The sequence below is a fragment of the Elgaria multicarinata genome, chromosome 9 (genome assembly GCF_023053635.1).
Source record: "Elgaria multicarinata webbii isolate HBS135686 ecotype San Diego chromosome 9, rElgMul1.1.pri, whole genome shotgun sequence".
Lineage (NCBI taxonomy): Eukaryota > Metazoa > Chordata > Lepidosauria > Squamata > Anguidae > Elgaria > Elgaria multicarinata.
The window spans coordinates 49,148,174-49,167,906 of record NC_086179.1 but is presented as its reverse complement, the minus strand read 5'-3'; the positions used below and the strand labels follow the sequence as shown (position 1 = coordinate 49,167,906).

Genomic DNA, 19,733 nt, shown 5'->3' with positions numbered 1-19,733 from the left:
TCTTTTCTTTTTCCACTTGTGGTTGGAATGAAGGGGAATAAAGTTGATTGGCAATAATTAAGACAGCAAGCCCAACATTAGTAGCTGCCATGTTTGGGCATCAAGAAAGAAGCAGCGCAGCAATGAGTGGGATGGTGAAATTGCTGCTGGGTGGACAGCAGGCAGGGGAAAGAAAGAGGCTGATCTGGAAGCAGCTGCCCAGACAAAGACAGCAGGCAATGATCAGCTTGGGTAGCAAGGAGAAGCGGCAGCAGCAGCCCCTTATATTTTAAAGGGATCCACTACATATAATTCACTTGAGAATCCCAATTGACGAATTGACACTGCAAAAAAAGAAAAGAAAAAAAGGAGGGACGGGGAAGTGAATATCAAGGAAGACACAGGTCCTTTTCACATGGTCTAAAACTGCAAACAATCAATCCATGGTGGGAAATTGTGGCTGCTATCCGGGCCATTTCCCACAGTGACACCCAGGCTCTGGAATTCTTTTTATCTCCTCTTCTGTTTTCTGGCAGATAGCAAAGACTGCTCTTTTCCATCAGTCATTTCATGATGATTGAGCAAGTCGTTTGGTCCCTCATTTTGCCTCTTTGCTGATATGTAAATTGTTTACATATTGTGGCTTATTGAATTGGATGGTTATGATTTTTGTTCTATTGCTTTACTTGTATTTTAATGGCATGCTGCTAGTTATCAATGGCTACAAGTCATGATGTATATTACCTCCTGTACTGGAGGCAGTATGCCTCTCAAGACCAGTCGCTGGGGAACCAGACTGGGAGGATGCTATTGGACTCAAGTCCTTTGTGGACTTCTCACAGGCATCTGGTTCACCACTGTGGGAACAGAATGCTGGAATAAATAAGGCTTTCATTTGATCCCACATGGTTCTAACTGACATCCAAGTATACCAGGGATAAGGAACTTCCAGCCAGTGGGCCACCTTGGCCTGCTGGGCTGGCCCATCCAGCCCATGGGGCCTCAGCCAAGGCCTCTCCCCCAAGCCCTGCTTCTTCAGGACTAGTAGGGTGAGAAATCTTTGCTGTTATCTCCGATCAGTGATCATAGATAACAATAGGCATTCTCCTAGTGTAGTAGAGATTGAGCAGAATGCCAAGAGCTTTTCCTACCCCACTACAGTGGAGCAGGCAAAGCTACTAAGACCATGGGTGGAGAACACAGGGTGGGCGAAGCCGCTCCAGCTGGGGGTGGCTTTGCCCACCCTGCATCCTCCCCAATGGGGGTTAGGTGCGGGACAGGCAAAGCCTGGTCCCTGACCAAAATGCCAGTTGGAGGAGCTCTAGCTAGTGCTTTATTTGGGAAGCAGATGACATCAGGACATGTAGGTAACCCCCCTGATGTTACCTAGCCCACCAAGGGCTGGTTGGGGTCATCCAGCCTCCCCACCCAATTTTAATTCCCCTTTATGTATACATTTTCTTTGGGGCTCATACCTGATACACATAACATTTCTATTTGCATAGGTTCTGTGTGTGATCTGGTGCCCTGCGGTGTGTGTTTTTGCCTTAGAGTTGGGAACAGAAGAGCAGGCTGCATTCTGGCAACTTAAACCCAAAGTTAAACATTTTGGATAGATCCTCATCATGGATGCCATTTTCAAATTTATGTTGTGATGTATAAACTATTGCACGAATATTTCATTTTTTGCCAAGGAGTCTGGGCACTATCAAAAGGACACTAAGGATGGCTTTTAGTCCAGGATGTTCTACTTGAGACTGTTGTTAATGCAAAATAGAAATAGGAAGCTGGCCATTTTACAATCAAATGGGCAGGTAGAATTTATAGTCCAATTATAGATTTGGAGAATGCAGAACTTAATGTGAAGTATCATTGGTAAAATGAAATACATGCTTTACTTTGTGCTTTTGGGAGCATTAACCTATCTAGATTTGTTTGGGGAGTCTAACTGGAAGGATGAGGGTGGACGTTTTCCAGTATCCATACCAGTGTCCCCTTTGGCCATGAGCTTCTTGAGAAGAAAAAATTAGCATGAAACACAGGGCCATCAGTGCTTATTTACCCTTCTTAAGGGTGCCAGATAGTAAACTGCCAATCAATGCCAACAAGCTGATTTGAAAATATGATAGATGGGGCAAACAGTGCCTGGAATTTACAAATAAAAATACCAGTGTTTATAGTCTTTTCATAAAGTTCCTCTGAGATGGTCAAAGAAAGGACATGGGTTTGAATTTGATAGTTAGACATTTTGTTGAGTTTATTTCTTTAGGTTATATCCAGGAAGCACAAATGGGGACATAGATCTGTTTCTACTACTCCATTCAAGACAAAGTCTTTCATCAGAACCCCTGCAGAGACAGGAGAAACAAAAAAGCAATGGTTGCTGTCAACTGAAAGCTTTAAGGGATTTGTATCCAAGTCTGTATGTCTGCAATTATAGAATAGGGATGGGGAAGTTTGTTTTCACTTTCCTCCCTCATCTTTGGTGGCCACTTTATTCTGTTTCTCTTCGCAGGAGAAAAAAGTTACTTAAGGTTAAAAACCATCTCTGAAAGTCACTCATTGTAGTTTATTCAGGCATGCTTCAAGAGGAAAAATATGACAGCTGGACAGATGTGTGAAGGACTTCGCATCTGCAAGAATGTATAAATATCCTTATACTTTTATCAGTTCAACAAATTGCTAACAGTCAGAAAATGTCAGACTGACACATTTGTGCAATGCCTATTAATTGAAGTGCCACTTGCACAAACCTTTGAAGTGTAATGGGCCCATTATTTGTAAATATTTCTCCTAGGCCAGATCTACACCAAACAGGATATAAAACTTTGAAAGTGGTTTGAAAATGGTATATGGAATGTGTCATGGCCCCCAACAATTGACCATACTGTTATAAAGAAGTAGTGGAGATCCTGCCCTGGTTTGGGCTAGTTTGACTGTTGCTATTTCACAAGGCAGTGATCCCTTGGGTGGTGTAGCCCTTTAAAAGTTCAGTTAACAGCCCCTCTCCACCCTACCCACTTTGCAGTATACTGCACAGTATAAACATGCAAGCATTATAGAATAAAGAAGACCCTACATACCCTAATGTGTGTAGGTTAGGGGCTCCAATCCCCCATCCAAGCCCATGCACATTCAGTAAAGGACATATACCTCTCTTTTCACTGACATTCAGATCCTGATTTATTCTAGGGCAATCAAATTCCACAAAAGAGAAAATTCAGCTATCCCAAATTGTTCATAAGTCGTGGCTTTTTTAATTTTGTTTTATAGGTATGCACTATTTCATCTATATTTTCCAGATTTCCACACTCATTTGCTGATCAGAAAACCAGCATACAATTAAAACACCAAGTCATGGTAACTTGCCATTTTTGTGTGTGAAATTTCAGCATTCTATCATGTACACCATGACATGCCAAAAGGGTAATTCAGTTTTGTGTTGAGAAATCAATGCCACAGAGCAAAGGACTCAGAATAAAAATGTGTATCTGCATCATAAGAAGTATGGGGGACACTTATTATGTGCCATAAACTATGAGAGTAATATTTTGAATCAAAATCTGTGCAACATCTGTGCACAACAGAAAAATAAGAGTTTTCCTTTCCTGTTGAACAGATAATCCTCAATCCTTTAGCTCTGGGAATTATCTCCTTCAAACTCTTTTTCCCCCAGTATGGATGGTAACAAACACTTGGTTTGGTGAATAAGGGAAACTACATATTTATATGCCTTCATTTACAGCTCTGTAAGTATGTACTGCATTAAAGAAAACACACAGTAAATTGCAGCGTATCATTTTCCTGTGCTATGCAGTCACTTATTTGTGTTCTAAACTTGAAAATGTGTTTGGATCAAATTAAATGCACAGTAGAGACACACAGGAAAGCTTGTTAGCTGAACTTAACATTCCAGCTGTTATTTGATACTCTCACTCTGTTATCTTCATCATCACACTTTTTAAAGCTAAGGCAAAAAGGTTCAGAACTTTAGCAATATGGATGGGAAAATCAGTCTATGTATGTTCTGTCCTGTTTCTAGGGGGGAAGCAAGGGTGGGGAAAATCACATTTCTAATATGTATTTTTAAAGTAATTTCTTTCAAAATATGCATTTTGAAATGTATTTTCAAGTGGGTGTTGAACCAAAAGCTATATTGGAAAATTCAGGAAGTGCAAAAATTCAGTGGACAACCAAGCTCCAACCCATATACATGAGTTTGGGAGGTGCAGATCCAGTCAGTTGATATTAGAGTTCACAATGGTCAGACTCCTAAAGCATTCATACTCTTCACGGAATATTCTCTATATAAAAATTGTCATGGCCCAGCACTGGGCATCCTTGGAGATTGAAACCTCCAGTGTCAGTGACTCCAAGGAGGCACCAGAAGCAGTCCTTCTGAACTGTGATCACTGCAACGAATCTCATATCCTATCCATATCCTATCCCCAGGAGGTGCCACTTCCCCCTGACTCTGGGGAGTAGGCCTAGGTCTCCCCAAGCAAGCAGGGTCAACATGAAGAGCAATTACCAATTCTCAGTTCTCTAACTTTCACTCCCCAGAAGACACCACCTACAGGAAAAGACCAGGGGCCCTTTAATAGGCAAATACAGTCCTTCCACCTGATGTGGGGAGATTCCAAAAAGACTCTCCTGGCCTGACTAATCCCTGCTAATTGCTGTTGCTCCCAGGCAGTGCTAGGGTAACTTGTCAGTGCTCTAACTTCAGGACTGCTATCCGTGGTCCTGAAATCACTCCAAGTACTTCTAGTGCTGGCCATAGTACTAAAACTGCTCCTATTTCCAGTTGCCTGTTTGACATTATGCCTCTTCACCAAAGCCATCACTCAGAAGAGATGACAGAAGTCCAGATGGACAAAGCTTCAGCATTTCTTGCTATTCTAAAAGTGATTTCCATTTTTTGTATGTTTATACTGAGAAAAGATGCAGTCCAAAAGCATAAATACTGATGAAAATGCTTCAAAGAAATACAGTGGTAGCACAATTATATACTTTTATGTATTTCTTCTTCAAAACCAAAACAAAACCAATGAGAAGTAGTCCCAGGAAGTAGGCAGAGATGGACCATGTTCATAGAATCATAGAATCATAGAATAGCAGAGTTGGAAGGGGCCTATAAGGCCATCGAGTCCAACCCCCTGCTCAATGCAGGAATCCACCCTAAAGCATCCCTGACAGATGGTTGTCCAGATGGCACAGTATGCCAGATTTTATTTTTTTTCAAAATTCTGGCATAAGATGAATGAACAAGAGCGCTGGTACATATTGCTCAGCCGTTCCCACTTGGCTCCTCCTGCTAGTGGGAGGGCTAAATATGCTGGAGTTTATGGCCTTAGCTAAATCTAAGGTTTATCCCGGGATTGTCCCGGGGTCATCCCTGTTCATGTAAATGACACACAGGATATCCTGGGAGCAGGTAGGGACGACCCCGGGATAAACCTTAGGTCTAGCTAAGGCCTATGACTCTGGATTGTTAGAACCAGCTGGAGTTCCTGATTGGGACATCATGCTTAACAAACCACAGATGGAGAGTCCCTGGCTTGTTTAGCCATCCCACATGACAAGAAGAGCCAAGTTAGAATGACCAAACAGTGTGCATGTAAAAGTCTGGCTGACAGTGACATCTGAATGGTGTAGCTCTCCTCTAACCAACATCACAACTCCCAATATGTAAACTCTGAAAACAGAGAACAGCTCAGGATTCCCTAATTTTCCCATATAAGTGGAATCAGTGGTACTCAATCAGGTTTTCACTGATGCTGGAATGTTCAGTGGATGCATGGTTTAACCAGGAAAGTAGTTCCATTTGAGCAGTTATAGGAATGCTGCCTTTTCTTCAAGAAAGAAAGCTATAATTTGTGGGGCAATGAGACTGAGGGCAAGAAACTTTGTTTCAGTGCTCTATAATAAGAGCAAAAAGGCAAATCAAAAGCAAATATATGCATTTGTGTACACTTATCAAACTGACAAGCATGTATAACTCCATCTGTTCTGCCAGAGGCTGAAAGCATTTCTCATTTCTGCGGCTCTCAATGACCACTCTTTCATTTTGATCACTGCTTGCCCAACACAGTTCATAACTGAATTTTAACTTATTCTCTTGTAATGCACTTTTAGCAAATTTATGAAAAAACATACACAGCAGCACAACTTGATTAAAATAGTTTAACTGCATGATCCTATAAGTGCTTATTCAGAATTAAGCCCTGCTGAGTTTGCTCTCAGGTATGTGCACACCGGGTTGCGGCCTAAGCCATTCACTTGCCTGCGCTACACCACAGCTTTCCACTGCAGAATCAAATGGGAACAGAAAATAAAGGGGAAAGTTTACTATTATAGGTAAGTCTTTCTTATAGAATCATAGAATAGCAGAGTTGGAAGGGGCCTATAAGGCCATCGAGTCCAACTCCCTGCTCAATGCAGGAATCCACCCTAAAGCATCCCAGACAGATGCTTGTCCAGCTTCCTCTTGAAGGCCTCTAGTGTGGGAGAGCCCACAACCTCCCTAGGTAACTGATTCCATTGTCGCACTGCTCTAACAGCCAGGAAGTTTCTCTTGATGTCCAGCTGGAATCTGGCTTCCTTTAACTTGAGCCCGTTATTCCGTGTTCTGCACTCTGGGAGGACTGAGAAGAAATCCTGGCTCTCCTCTGTGTGACAACCTTTTAAGTATTTGAAGAGTGCTATCATGTCTCCCCTCAATCTTCTCTTCTCCAGGCTAAACATGCCCAGTTCTTTCAGTCTCTCTTCATAGGGCTTTGTTTCCAGACCCCTGATCATCCTGGTTGCCCTCCTCTGAACCCTCTCCAGCTTGTCTGCATCCTTCTTGAATTGTGGAGCCCAGAACTGGACGCAATACTCTAGATGAGGCCTAACCAGGGCCGAATAGAGAGGAACCAGTACCTCACGTGATTTGGAAGCTATACTTCTATTAATGCAGCCCAAAATAGCATTGGCCTTTCTTGCAGCCATATCGCACTGTTGGCTCATATTCAGCTTGCAATCTACAACAATTCCAAGATCCTTCTCGTTTGTAGTATTGCTGAGCCAAGTATCCCCCATCTTGTAACTGTGCCTTTGGTTTCTATTTCCTAAATGTAGAACTTGGCATTTATCCCTATTAAATTTCATCCTGTTGTTTTCAGCCCAGCACTCCAGCCTATCAAGATCACTTTGAAGTTTGTTTCTGTCTTCCAGGGTATTAGCTATCCCACCCAATTATGTGTCATCTGCAAATTCTCACTAATAACACTGACAACAAAAATAGTGTACTATTCTACTTGTGAAAAACCTTTGTCTGTAACTAAGCAGCTAGGTTATTAATAAGGGTAAAGTGATATGGCACATAAGAAGAGCTAGATAGACCAAGGGTCCATCTAGTCCAGCATTCTCTTCACACAGTGGCCAACCAGCCATCAGCCAGGGATGAACAAGTAGGACATGGTGCAACAGCACCCTCCTGATTGTATTCCCCAGCACTAATGTATATTGGCCTATGGCCTCTGACACTGGAGATAGCCACTGGTAGTTAGGAGTGGTAGGAGAGTATGCTTGGGTCTTGAAACCTGAAACTCACTGTCTCAGCCACCAGATGCCAGTTTGCAGATCCCCAGGCTTGCCTGACTCATTGTGTGATGAGTCAGGCAAGCCTGTGGATTCCTGCTGCCCTTGTCAGCCAAGCCCTCATGCTATCCTTCTCTGCACAGAAGGAAAGCATGAGGTCTTGAGAGGCAGGGGCGGCAGCAGGAGTCCCACACTGCCGGTCAAGCTCTTGTTCTTTCCTTGCAAAGGAAAAAGCGAGGGCTTGGCGGTTTGTGACAGGGCTCTCTGGTGGCCACCATTTTGTGCAGAATGGGGGCTCACTGTCCGTAAGTCCCCATTCTGTGCAATTGGCAGCTATAAATGGGGCACTTTTTGCAAAATTTCAGGTGTAAATGGTCCAGTTAGACCATTCCTGCTCCATGCTTTCCATCCATCTGAATTATGGAAGTGGGTGATGTGAGACAGAGTCTTCCCCTTGCTAGCACTAAGGTTGTGGAAATTGATTTCCAACCTTGCTCCTGCTCTATTAAGTTTTAGGTATATGTGAACACAGTTGCATTTCAGATGGTTTATGGATATCAGTGGATGTGTGTTTTTAAGCTCTGTTTAAAAAGCTTATGAATTTAATTGATAGTTGCTTTGTTTGACAAAAGCATAGGCAGAGAAGTAGATAAGCAGAGAAGTAGGTTGGGGCAATCTGATGGTACCTTGGCCTTTGTTCAAAGACATCGAGATATTGTAAAGTGCAGAAAAGGACAACTAAAATGATCAAGGAGCTGAAGCAACTCCCCTATGAGGGACGGTTACAACAGCTGGGATTGTTTAGCTTGGAGAAAAGGAAGTTAAGAGGAGACCTGATAGGAGTGTTCAAAATTATGCATGGTATGGAGAATGTGACAGTTTTCTCCCTCTCTGAAAATACTAGACCCTTGGGTGATCCCATGAAGCTGATTGGTCAGAGATTCAGGAAAGATAAAATGAAGTGTTTCTTCACAGAGTGCATAGTTAAACTATGGAATTCACTACCATAATGTGTAGTGATGGCCACCAATTTGGATGGTTTTAAAGGGGGATTGGATAAATGTTATCAATAGCTAATAATCCTAATAGCTATGTGCTGCCTCCAGTATCAAAGGCAGTAAGCCTATGTACACTAGTTGCTGGGAAACATGGGTGCGAGGGTGCTGTTGCAGTCATGTCCTGCTTGTGGCTTCCTGGTGAATAGCTGGTTGGCTACTGTGTGAACTGAATTCTGGACTAGATGGACCCTTGGTCTGACCCAGCACGGCTCTTATGTTCTTATGTAAATGCAAACCAGTGGGGATTGTTGGCTCCAATTTTGGTGGGGCTGAGATTCCATTCTGGGTTTTAGTCAGAACCATCCAGAACTCTAAATCATAGTTCCTTTAGAGTTCTGACTGAAACCCAGAATGAAATCACAGCCTCACCGGAATTCAAGCCAACAGCCTCTACTGATGCCACCTAGAATTCGCTGGGATGGATGACTCACCCTACACTTTTCTTAGGCTGCATCTTATTCCATGTTGAGAATATTCAAAAAATGTAAGGTATTTATCCTTTTACTATATTATACCACTCGGCAGTCAAACATAATGGCTTACAAATATGGTTTTGTTAAACAAATCATACACTGGATACAAGAACATGTACTTTTCTGTACAATCTGTGAAATCTGGAAGGGATTTTGTATATTAGCAACATCCTGTTTAGTTTCTGTTGCTATGGCCCCATGGATTGTCTTTTTCAAATTATGCAGAATTCCCCACCCCAGCTACAACCCAATATTAGTTGACCCCCTCTGCTCAAAAAACCAACGAACCAACTAACCAACCACACACACATACATAGATACTTTGACAGATAATTTGCTGTATTAAACATGTTTAACCCATCAGGTTATTATTACTTTACAAAAGTTGAAATATTAGATCAGTTTACCAAACAATGCTTCACCACAGTGCTTGTATTTATTGCCAACAAACTGTTTTGTAACTCGGTTTGCTTTCATCTATCGATATTAATCTTCTGACACTGAGGTTCCATCCCTGGTTCATTCTAGTTGCATCTCTTCTGCTAGACATATATCAGTCATGTTTTAAATATTGAACAGACAGTTTAAAATATCCTAAAGCTAAACAAGAAAATGAAACATGAGAGAGTAAATAGGCTTCCATAGACATATTAATCACGTCTGAAATATTCAGTAATAGTAAGACTGCAGAGTAAACACTACTCCTTCAAATGTATAAGATGTCACCTTACATTAGATTAGAGCTTGATATTATTACAAGTACAGAAATATTTAAAGATAAATCCTGTGCCTATGTATCCACATATAGGGTTTATCTACTAAAGAGGTGTTAGTCTTTAGTATCAAGTGATATATATTAATATTTCACCTCAAGGCGAGCTTCTTCTTATCTCGTCTTTCAAGTGAGGAAATTAGTATTATTTATTTTGAGTGCTCACATGAACATAATACACAAATTCATAACACACAAATAAGGCACACACTTTTCAAGAAGCCTACCATACAAAGAAACCATTGCCACTTACAAATAAATATGAATAACCAGAAAAGATATTTCAAAATCACACCAAACACTCTTCAGAAGACACAGTAATATATAATAAAAGACTTGTTTCAAAACAAGCCTGTTAGCCTTGTTCCTATTAGATAACACATAGCTGAACGGATCATTTGAAGACCAATAACGAACAAACAAGGAAACTAACAACATCTGCAATGAAAGACAACTCTTTCCACTTTTTGCCTTTTATTTCTTCTTCAAGGACAATATTGCGGAGCTCAGAAGCTGGAATCATATTGCAACTACAAATGCTAACATAATAAAACCACTGTAACTACTTCATCGATCATCTCTAACCTATAGAACACCCAGTCACTTTATGGGTAAATCCTAATACTTGGTTAAAAACTTAATCATGATTGTGTGGTCAGCCCTGGGAGTGGCTGCAACCAGAGTGTGATTTCATACATTGTCAGGTTGCATAGCAGTGCTCAAACAGACGTGCAAAATTTCTACTGCAGCATTTTAAAATGTGGAAGCCTCATAATTTATCTTTTTTAAATTAAATGTCCTATGTCAAATAAACTACGGTGATAATTTCACTACCAGAAGATTAGATACCTTTCATAAGAAACGGACAGTCCTGAGTGAAGGTTATGCATTTTGTTTGGTGGTACTCTTCCCATCATCAACTACAATTTATTCTATTACTTTGACATTTATACCTTTAAGAAATACAGTTGCCTATGTAAGATAATCCAGCTTCTTGTTCAGGAACAGCATTTGAAATGAATATCAAATTCATCTCAAGTTTCATACAGTAAATTCAACAAATGCCAACCAAGTAGTGCTAATTTTTACAGGTTTGTCCCCCCTTTCACAGTTCTGTCCTTAGCATACAACCTTTGGCAGTATCAAACCACAAAAACAAACAAAGCAAAATGAACAAAGATGAACATGCCCTCCAAAATAATGTACTACATTGCTGGGGTGAAAAAGACTATTTTATTACCAAGGCAATGAAGAGGGACAAGTCCAAGGACTGTTGAATTGGGCTGGTCCTTGGAAATGTCATAACATGATCCAGGTACTGTGAAGAAGAAGACCCAGAAACAGAATTAGCCATACACAGTTGGACTTAAGACATCTCAGAATGCAGGGACAAGCTGAACTAAGATGGGGTCAAATATCATGGCCTCTCATAGAGCGTCATCAACAGGAGGGGAAGGTGAGTTTCATTACCATCACTTTCCTCCCCCTATTTCTGTCTCATGATACTTCCTCTTTCTTCACACAGGGGAAGAAAGAGGAAGTAAACAATGACCACGTGGCCCATTCAACGGGCATTTTTATCGCACTGCTTTTCCTGCACACAGCAGAAAATGGTGGCACATTTCACATAAAAAGAAAATGGATTTACCAGGGTCTTATTTGTTGCAGAAAGAAGACCAGAAGGAGCGGGAAATGCATGGGAGGTGGGCAGCATCGTTAAAAGGACTAGCAAAAAACTGTGAGTGGGCAGTAATGACGGTGCGATAAAATGCTCGTCTGATGACATTCTCTAAGTCAGAGGAGGATGCGCCAGCACAAGTTGGGGCTGCTGTACTGATGGCTGGGAACAGGGCTAGATTCCTGACACTGAGCCTGAGGTTAGTGGACAGGAGCCTGCAGGACACACATGGACACCTTCCCCTGGGTTTAATTCACCAAAGATGTCTAGTACATCCCGGTCCATTGCACATGCCCAACAGTAGGGAGTATGCTCAGAGGGAGGCCACAGAAAGGAGGAGAAGCACTTGTCTTTATGCCAGGCAGTTGACCCTTTAAAGATTCGCCTTCTCAGGCAAGGGGGTAAAGCTTAGAAAGTTAGATTGGATGCAAGGACTCCTAAGTTCTCAGTTCCCCCAGTCTTCATTGCGGGAAGGTGTAGTGCAGAAATAAAGAGGCGACACACTGTAGCTGGGTTTAAATAAGGGCCAACATTTATTTGATGGATCTGTATAGGGAAAACCTAAGCGGGCATCTATTTCAACGGCGTAAGCCGTAACTAATGAGGGCGAGTCCTTCCGAGCCCAAGGGGTGGCGCGTAACCATCGCCATCCCTGTGCTCCCCCATTTTTGGGTGGTAGGCCTTCCGGTGTCGCCCCTCTTCACGCCGCCAGGCTCTGAGTGGGCGAGAAAGGTTGGCCTCAAGGATAAGCCTTATTTCAGCCGCTGTACCGCTGGGCTTGTAGCTGCTGAACCTCAGGCGTTATCCTTCACCATTTGGTGCCATGGAAAGCTCACCGACCTTAAAGAGCCTCAGATGCCCGCCTACCCGCCATAAATGTGACCAAATTTGAACAAATTAACCTATTTAATACTCCCTGGGCTGTCTTGCAGTATGAAGTAGGCGAAACAACTCACAACCAATTCAGATTATGAGCAAAAAATTCCTACTTGGCCCCCGTAACAGGCAACCAGCAAGCCCATACTGCCTACAGGGAGGGAGGGAGGGAGCCGCTTCAGGAAAGAGGGTGAGAGGAGGGAAAAACGGGCGCTTTGTAAGCCCATTAATCCCTCCCCTCCTCTCTCGGCGCGAATCGCCAGCCAATTGCTGGCGTCCACGCTGCCTCTTTTTCTTTCCCGCCCGCAATTAGCTTCCCCGCGCCCAGGCTATGCCGGGCGCGGCAGATAGCATTTGGAGCAAATTGCTCACTCAGGGCTTTTCTTGCCTCTTTAGTACCTGCTACAAATGGATCAGTCCACTGAAATAGAGGGCCAGAAAAGAAAGTAGGAAGCAGTGAGAATACCCGATTTCTGATGCTCACACTATTCATTGCTAAAACAGTTCTGTAGAAAAACTACCCCAAACATGGAGGTTCAAGCATCTTACTCTTTATCAAGTCTGCATTATCCTATACATAGAATCCACATTAGTGTCACAAATAGGACTGATTGAAAATATAATCTAGGAGCTTGGACTTCAATATGATAAAATTAGATACCACCAAATAATATGAGGGCAGAAATATATTAAATATTACTCACTATTAAGGACCGCTTGGGGTGGTAGCAGCTGATGATTATGACACGTTGGAGGATTTCAGTTTCTAGACTGTCTATTGATGCAAGAATAGTAAGAAAAAAATCCTTTCCTGACCCCAACTTTCCCACAGTGCAAATATCTGATTTATGTTTAAAATATAATGGCAAAGGCTCAAAAGCTATTTGCATATGTGGATTAATCCTGCATTGACACAGAAACAGATCTAAAGTACATATGCTTTGGTTTAATATCAGCAGGATAATACTTAAAATACAAATTAGCATACCATCCTAACATAATGAAAGCAGAAAGGGTTTTTATAGGACTATATGGCATAATAGTCAAACACACAATTCTGTACAGCTGTATGTTTTCATATAAGAGACACTTAATTTCTTTCATGGTAAAAGGTTATTTAGTCAAGACATCCTTAATTTATAGCCAAGCATTTTTTTCTTTTTTACTACTTTCTATTTGCCCATTAGACAGCTATAAAAATGGTTTCCAACCTTCACAATATGCGTTTCGCTCCCCTTTGCCTTTACAACTCCAGCTTTAACTGTTAAGCCTTAAATGATAATACATCATGGTATGACATTTTACAAATCGTTCTATGTCCATCCAAACCTGTTCTGTTCTATAAATGCTTAAATATAACAGTAACAAGCCATAGAAGAAAATGAAATATTCATGGGGTTTTAAGGAGAGTCAGAAATGAGGAAGGATAGATCAGAAATCACTATGAGTTGATTTGGTCCAAAATGGTGTTCAAATGGTTTAGCACGTGGAAACTTGTCAGCTTGCATTGAAAGATTGCATAGGCTTTATTCAGATGTCTGGGAACCACGTAGAATAAACTCATAAGGAAAGGTAGCGCACAAGCCCAGTCTCTCGCCATCAAATCTATCGCCCTCTACATATGTAGGGTGACATTCTGAAGGGGAGAGTGCCCTATATCTGTGGAGGCTTTCCACACAATTTTGTACCCTGACGTTCCAGAATTAAAGTGATGCAAATGAAATTAATCACATTTAGCCAGCAGTCTGTGTGTGAGAGAGAAAGAGAAGCGGCACATAAAGTTGGGTTAACACCAACTTTATTGATGTTAACTCAACACCACCCAGATGGAAAACATAATAGCACCCTAATTGCTGGTCAGCACACCAAGGAGGGGAATTGCAACATGCAGCAGGCCAGCAACAGTGGTCAGTATTGTTGAAAACTGCTGATATCCACAGACCAGCTGAAGGCTCCATTGCCATCTGTGGACATATCCTATTTCCTAATGGGAGAGGTGCCTATACCACTCTCTCATTCTTCTTTTACCTCCCTCCCCCAGACCATCTTGCTGGTGCTGATGGGCCAAAATTATGATATGAGAGTTAAGTTGACTTGCTGCCTTTAGGCACCCCTTAAATCCAGAAATGGAAAATCTGGGGTCCCTGTGATGATGTAGGACTCGGAAGCACTTGAATCGTACATGAGCTGGAAGGGGTCAATTCCCTTTTAGCTCCACTAGAACTGACAAGAAGATAGAGTAAGTGGGGGGAAAGGGAATGAGAGAGACACATACTTTATGTTCTCCACTGCTGCTGAGTGATCCATCCACTGCAAAATAGAAGGTTGTCCCCATCATTCCTATGCAAGAAACTAGACAGAACACAAAAAAATGCTGACACTTCAGGATGGTTGGGTGTGGTCTTCACCCAATTTCCTACCACCAACATCACATTCATTCATTATATTGTCCATGTAAGACTATACCCGACGTCAAACTTCCCAAAATCCTCTGAAATGTACTTTTTCTCCTGTTGCTAAAATACTGTTTTAAAAAGTGAAGGGACTATTCATCTGAGTACCATCTGCATGTGTGTACATAAAGCACAAAGAAGAAATAACGGGCTACAAATTAGACATGAACAAATCTATGACAACAGACAGAAGAATTGTTTTAAGTATTATAGCTGCAAAATACTGGAACAGAATACCTGGAACCATTGTGTGAACAAAGATTCTTATTGCATTGAAAAGATAAAGGTCAATAAGGGAACAATCCAATGTCTGCAAGGCAGCATTTGGGGGTGGGGGGCAAAGGGTTTCCTGGCTCTGAGACAGGATTCCGAGCTGGGAGCCAGAGGAAACCACGCTCCCCTCCCTCTCATAGCTGGCATGGAGAGAACTGCACCAGCTTACTCTCTACACTTGTAAAATGGAGTGTGGTGATGGGGCAAAGGGGGCATTCCTTGTGGTGGGGAAAGGAGGGAAGGAGATTGGGACAGCAGCCATATGACAAATCCTATGGCCACCCGAGCCTCCTTCCCTCCCCCTTCCCAAAGCCTCCACTAGATGGACAAAATGCCCATCTCGCTTAAATGTAAAACTTATGAGGCTTGCAAGTAGCCAGTAGCATTTTTACAGATTTTTTTATCCTTTCTTTTTACCACCATGTATTTTTTATTAATGTCTGTGTACCTATATGCTATAATAACGGTCTGTTGACTGTAAATAAAGACTGATTGATTGATTGAGCCAGGGCACATCTCATAGGATTGTGGCCTAAATGTATAAAGGATATGCTATGAGGCACTACTGTTGAACTAGTTAGGGTGACCTGGGTCAGGAAATGGTTTTTCTTCCCCTCTGATCTACAAATACAGTGATCCTGTCATTTTCTCCAAAGATTTATTTTCCTTAGAGCACCAATGCAAATATCATCTTTTGGATAAAATGGGTAATTCTATATCGTCAGTTAGCTGTAGGCTAGATAGTGTCCGTATGGTAGATATATCTAGTATCAACTTGATGGGTATGTACATTCTAGCAGCCAAATCCTTTCACAGCAACCTTTTCACTTCTCTCTGAGGGCTCCACATGATGTCTTGTATTTTACATGCTGTCAGTTACTTAGCAGCTGGATCTGCATGTGTGTCACTACAGATCATTACAAAGCCCGTTAGCATATTCAGCCTGCTTGACTAGGATGGAGAATACAAAAAACTAGGACTCTAGGTAGGCAGAATGCCCAAGGTAAATGAAACGTTATGCAGAGGATTGGATTTTTCTTTCATTCTTAGCCAGAAGTGAAAGGAGATGGGGGTTTGCCCAAACTCCCTGCCCTGTAGGCAAAAATAAAGTAATATTCAGTCATCTGTCACCACCACCGTTGTTGTTGTTGTTGTTGTTTCTTCTTGCTCATGGCAGTTTTTCTAGATGAACCGGATAGGCTTTGCCATGTCATGCATTATTATTATTATTATTATTATTATTATTATTATTATTATTATTATCCCGCATATATACAGAACACCCTAGGGGGCCTTTTACATTCACCTCAGTCTGAGCCAGGGGACTTTCATACCTTTCACGACACACATGGGAAACCAAAACAAAGGTTAAACCAAAGCCTGAAATCTTACATGGTAGCAAAGAACCCAGCAGAAGGCAATGAATTTAGTACTGATGTTTACCTGGAAGGAGGCCCACACAGCTCTAGAGATAGATATGACGTTTATTTGGGAAGGGGACTGGGAAAGGGATGAAAGGACATGCCAAGATCAAAGAGAACCTTTGGGGCAACACTCCAGGCAAAAGGACAAAACAATACCTAAGTGTAACCTATATATTACTAAATTAAGGGTCTCACTACAAATTGAGGCCCAATTCAGAATCCAAGAACTTGCAAGCCTGAGGGCAAGTTGAGACAGCTAGGTGGGAGTGACTGGACATTTCTCAGCCTTCTCTTTTTAACTTTCAGCCCCTGACAATTCTGAGAAGATCTCCTACAAACCAACCACAGGTGAAGTCCAGCAATGTTCCAGAACCCCTAGGAGCAAGGGGGGGATTTCCCACAAGAACACACCTGAGGTCATTCAGCCCAATTAACAGGCTGGGGCTTCCAGGGCTATCTTGAGATAACAGACCCACAAATACTATGTGCTGCTTTGGCTTGGCCAAATGGAGAGAGATCCCAGTCAGTACTGAAATATAGACATGATCTCAGAATACAAAAAGAATGGAATTCTTGACACCAAACCTTGAGGAGGTTTGTATAATAGTGCTCTGTCTAGTCTGGAACCCATTAGAAGCATCACTCATTCAGATCATGGGTTGTATTCAGCTGTGTTCTTCTGCGGGTGCAAAGCTCTTTGATCCAGCAGAGGTATCTGTGAGCAGGAAAGGGTGGAGGTGATTTTTACTGATTCTGCAGCTCCCTGTACCTCTCCAAATCTGCTCTAGAGGGTTGGAGGACCCTTTGGAATGGCATGGAAGGTAGCAAAGGAGAATGGGGAAATGTGCAACAATAATCTCATTCCTCCTTTCTGGTCACAGAAGTCTCTGCTGAATCATAAAGCTGGATGAGGGCCAATAAACTGGGCTGGATGAGGGCCAATAAACTGAAACTGAGTCCTGATAAGACAGAAACCCTGCGGGTGAGTGGTTCCCAAGTCCGTGAGATAGGCTCATTGCCTGTTCTGGATGGGGTTGCACTATCTCTGACAGCACAGGTTTGCAGCTTGGGGGTACTCGTAGATCCATGTCTGTTGCTGGAAGCCCAAGTGGCCATGGAGTGCCTTTTACCAACTTCACCTGTTTCACCACCTATGGCCACTCCTGGATGGCGGTACAAGCATTAGAAACCTCAAGGATGGATTATTGCAAAGCTCTATGTGGGGCTGCCCTTAAAGCTGCTCCAGAAGCTGGAGCTAGTGCAGAATGCTGCAGCTCGGCTGTTGTCTGGAGCTGCCCCTTTCCAGCATGTAACTCCTCTGCTGAGGGAACTGCACTGGCTGCCTATTCGCTACCGGGCCAGGTTTAAGGTTCTTGCACTAGTGTACAAAGCCCTAAACAACTTGGGACCAGGATACCTGAGAGAGCGCCTTCTCCTCTATCAACCTGTCCAGTCAACTTTGTATTCCTTCCGGCACCTCCTGAAACATTGTTGTTCCAAAAAGCCTTCCCTTAATGACTGGCCATGTTTTCATTTGCACTTTTTTTTTCTTTTAAAAATGTATTTCAATGTGTTTTATTCTTTTTTAATTCTTTTATTGTATTTGTTCATTGCTCCGAGATTCTTGAATGGGGAGTGGTAGATAAATATTGTGAAGTAATTAATTAATTAATTAATTAAAGCCTTCCGTCAGTAGAGGGACCCCACTGGGTACAACCCAAATTTCTTGGCCATTTCTCCTGAGTGATTCAGCTCATGTCTTTAAAACATAAGTCTAAGTAGTTGTTCACCAAACAGATTGCTAATCTCAGTTAGGGATATAAAGATTGTGTTAAATCCATTGGGTCTGCGTTCCTTGGATCATCATTGTTCTGTTGTCTGTTCTCTGACAGGGTTGGGTCTTTGTATGAGATTTCAATTATCTGCAAATGTGCATTAGAGCAAATGCTCATTTGAGCTAATGCACATTATTGCTAATACCCCCACCAAAAGTAAAACACGCACACACAAAAAACTGGTCCACTAGTCCACATGACTTGGAAAATGCTGGTCCACTGTCACATTCACAGTCAAGATCAGAAATCTGATCCCATTTAAATCTGTTGTGGCTTTCTCTAACATCTCTAATCTCAATTAATCTCTCTCTGTCTACAAGTAATCATTAAACTTTATTTTTTGTTATTCAGCTATTGAGGCCCCTTCCCTCTTACACAATTTGAAAATAATGCTAACTGTGAGACATTCAATTTTGATTCAGCATTAAACAGAATGTAGAATTCCTTTTCATAAAAAAAATTATACTTCCTTTCTATTGATGACTAGAAACACGATATTTGTGAAACACATAATTATGAAATAAGAGAAAACTTACTACAATAATGGGCAGAATCCAATGGGGTGCTGTGCCCCCACTGCTTCTGTTCTGCAAGTGAGACCCATTGCTTGCACAATGGAGATTTAGTATTTGGGGGAGTAATCAGAAACAAGTGGAAACACTCTTTTCTCAAATGGGCCAGGCCAGTGGAGTTTGCATAAGGCACCTTTGCCAACCTGTCCTGATCCACAAACAAGCATTTCTGTTCTTTTCAGTGCTTCATGTATACGAAGTGTTAAATCTCCATTGTACAAGTGATGGATCAGGAGAATGAATGTTCAGGAGGGGGCACTCATACAATGGCCCTGTTGGATACTGCCCCCTTTTTTATTACAATGATTCATGAGAATCTACAATTGAAATACAACATACTGAAAAGGCAACTCTACTTTTCACTAATCTGAATAAAAAAATGGGCAATCTGAAATGCACCTACTGGAAAGGCTTTGAGCTGAGTTTAGGGATGAAGGAAAAATTAATTCAGTTCATATTTTGATGCAAACTTATCAGATTCATGGTACTCAAACTGGAACACAGTTAAACACCAGTATTTAACTGTTCATGAACTTTGTGACCAAAAATTGCACAACAACAAAAAAAGTGTAGAACAATGACTATAGAACAGAAAAGTGACTACAAGAATGCTTCATCTTATGGGAAATTGCCTGCAAAATTGGGTATAATTTTTTTTTAAATGCATGCATTGAAAAATTTGCATGGAAGTATGCACAAATGTTAAGAAAGCACACAAACTAATGTAGAAATGAGATGGAATGAACTTAAATTTGG

At 41.8% G+C, this 19,733-nt stretch overlaps 1 protein-coding gene across 1 annotated transcript in view; it reads right to left on the bottom strand.

The window, feature by feature from the left end:
- The window catches only part of PPFIA2 (PTPRF interacting protein alpha 2), a 295,048-nt gene that overhangs the window by 168,690 nt on the left and 106,625 nt on the right, over positions 1 to 19,733 (bottom strand). The gene's annotated exons all lie outside the window — the stretch shown is intronic.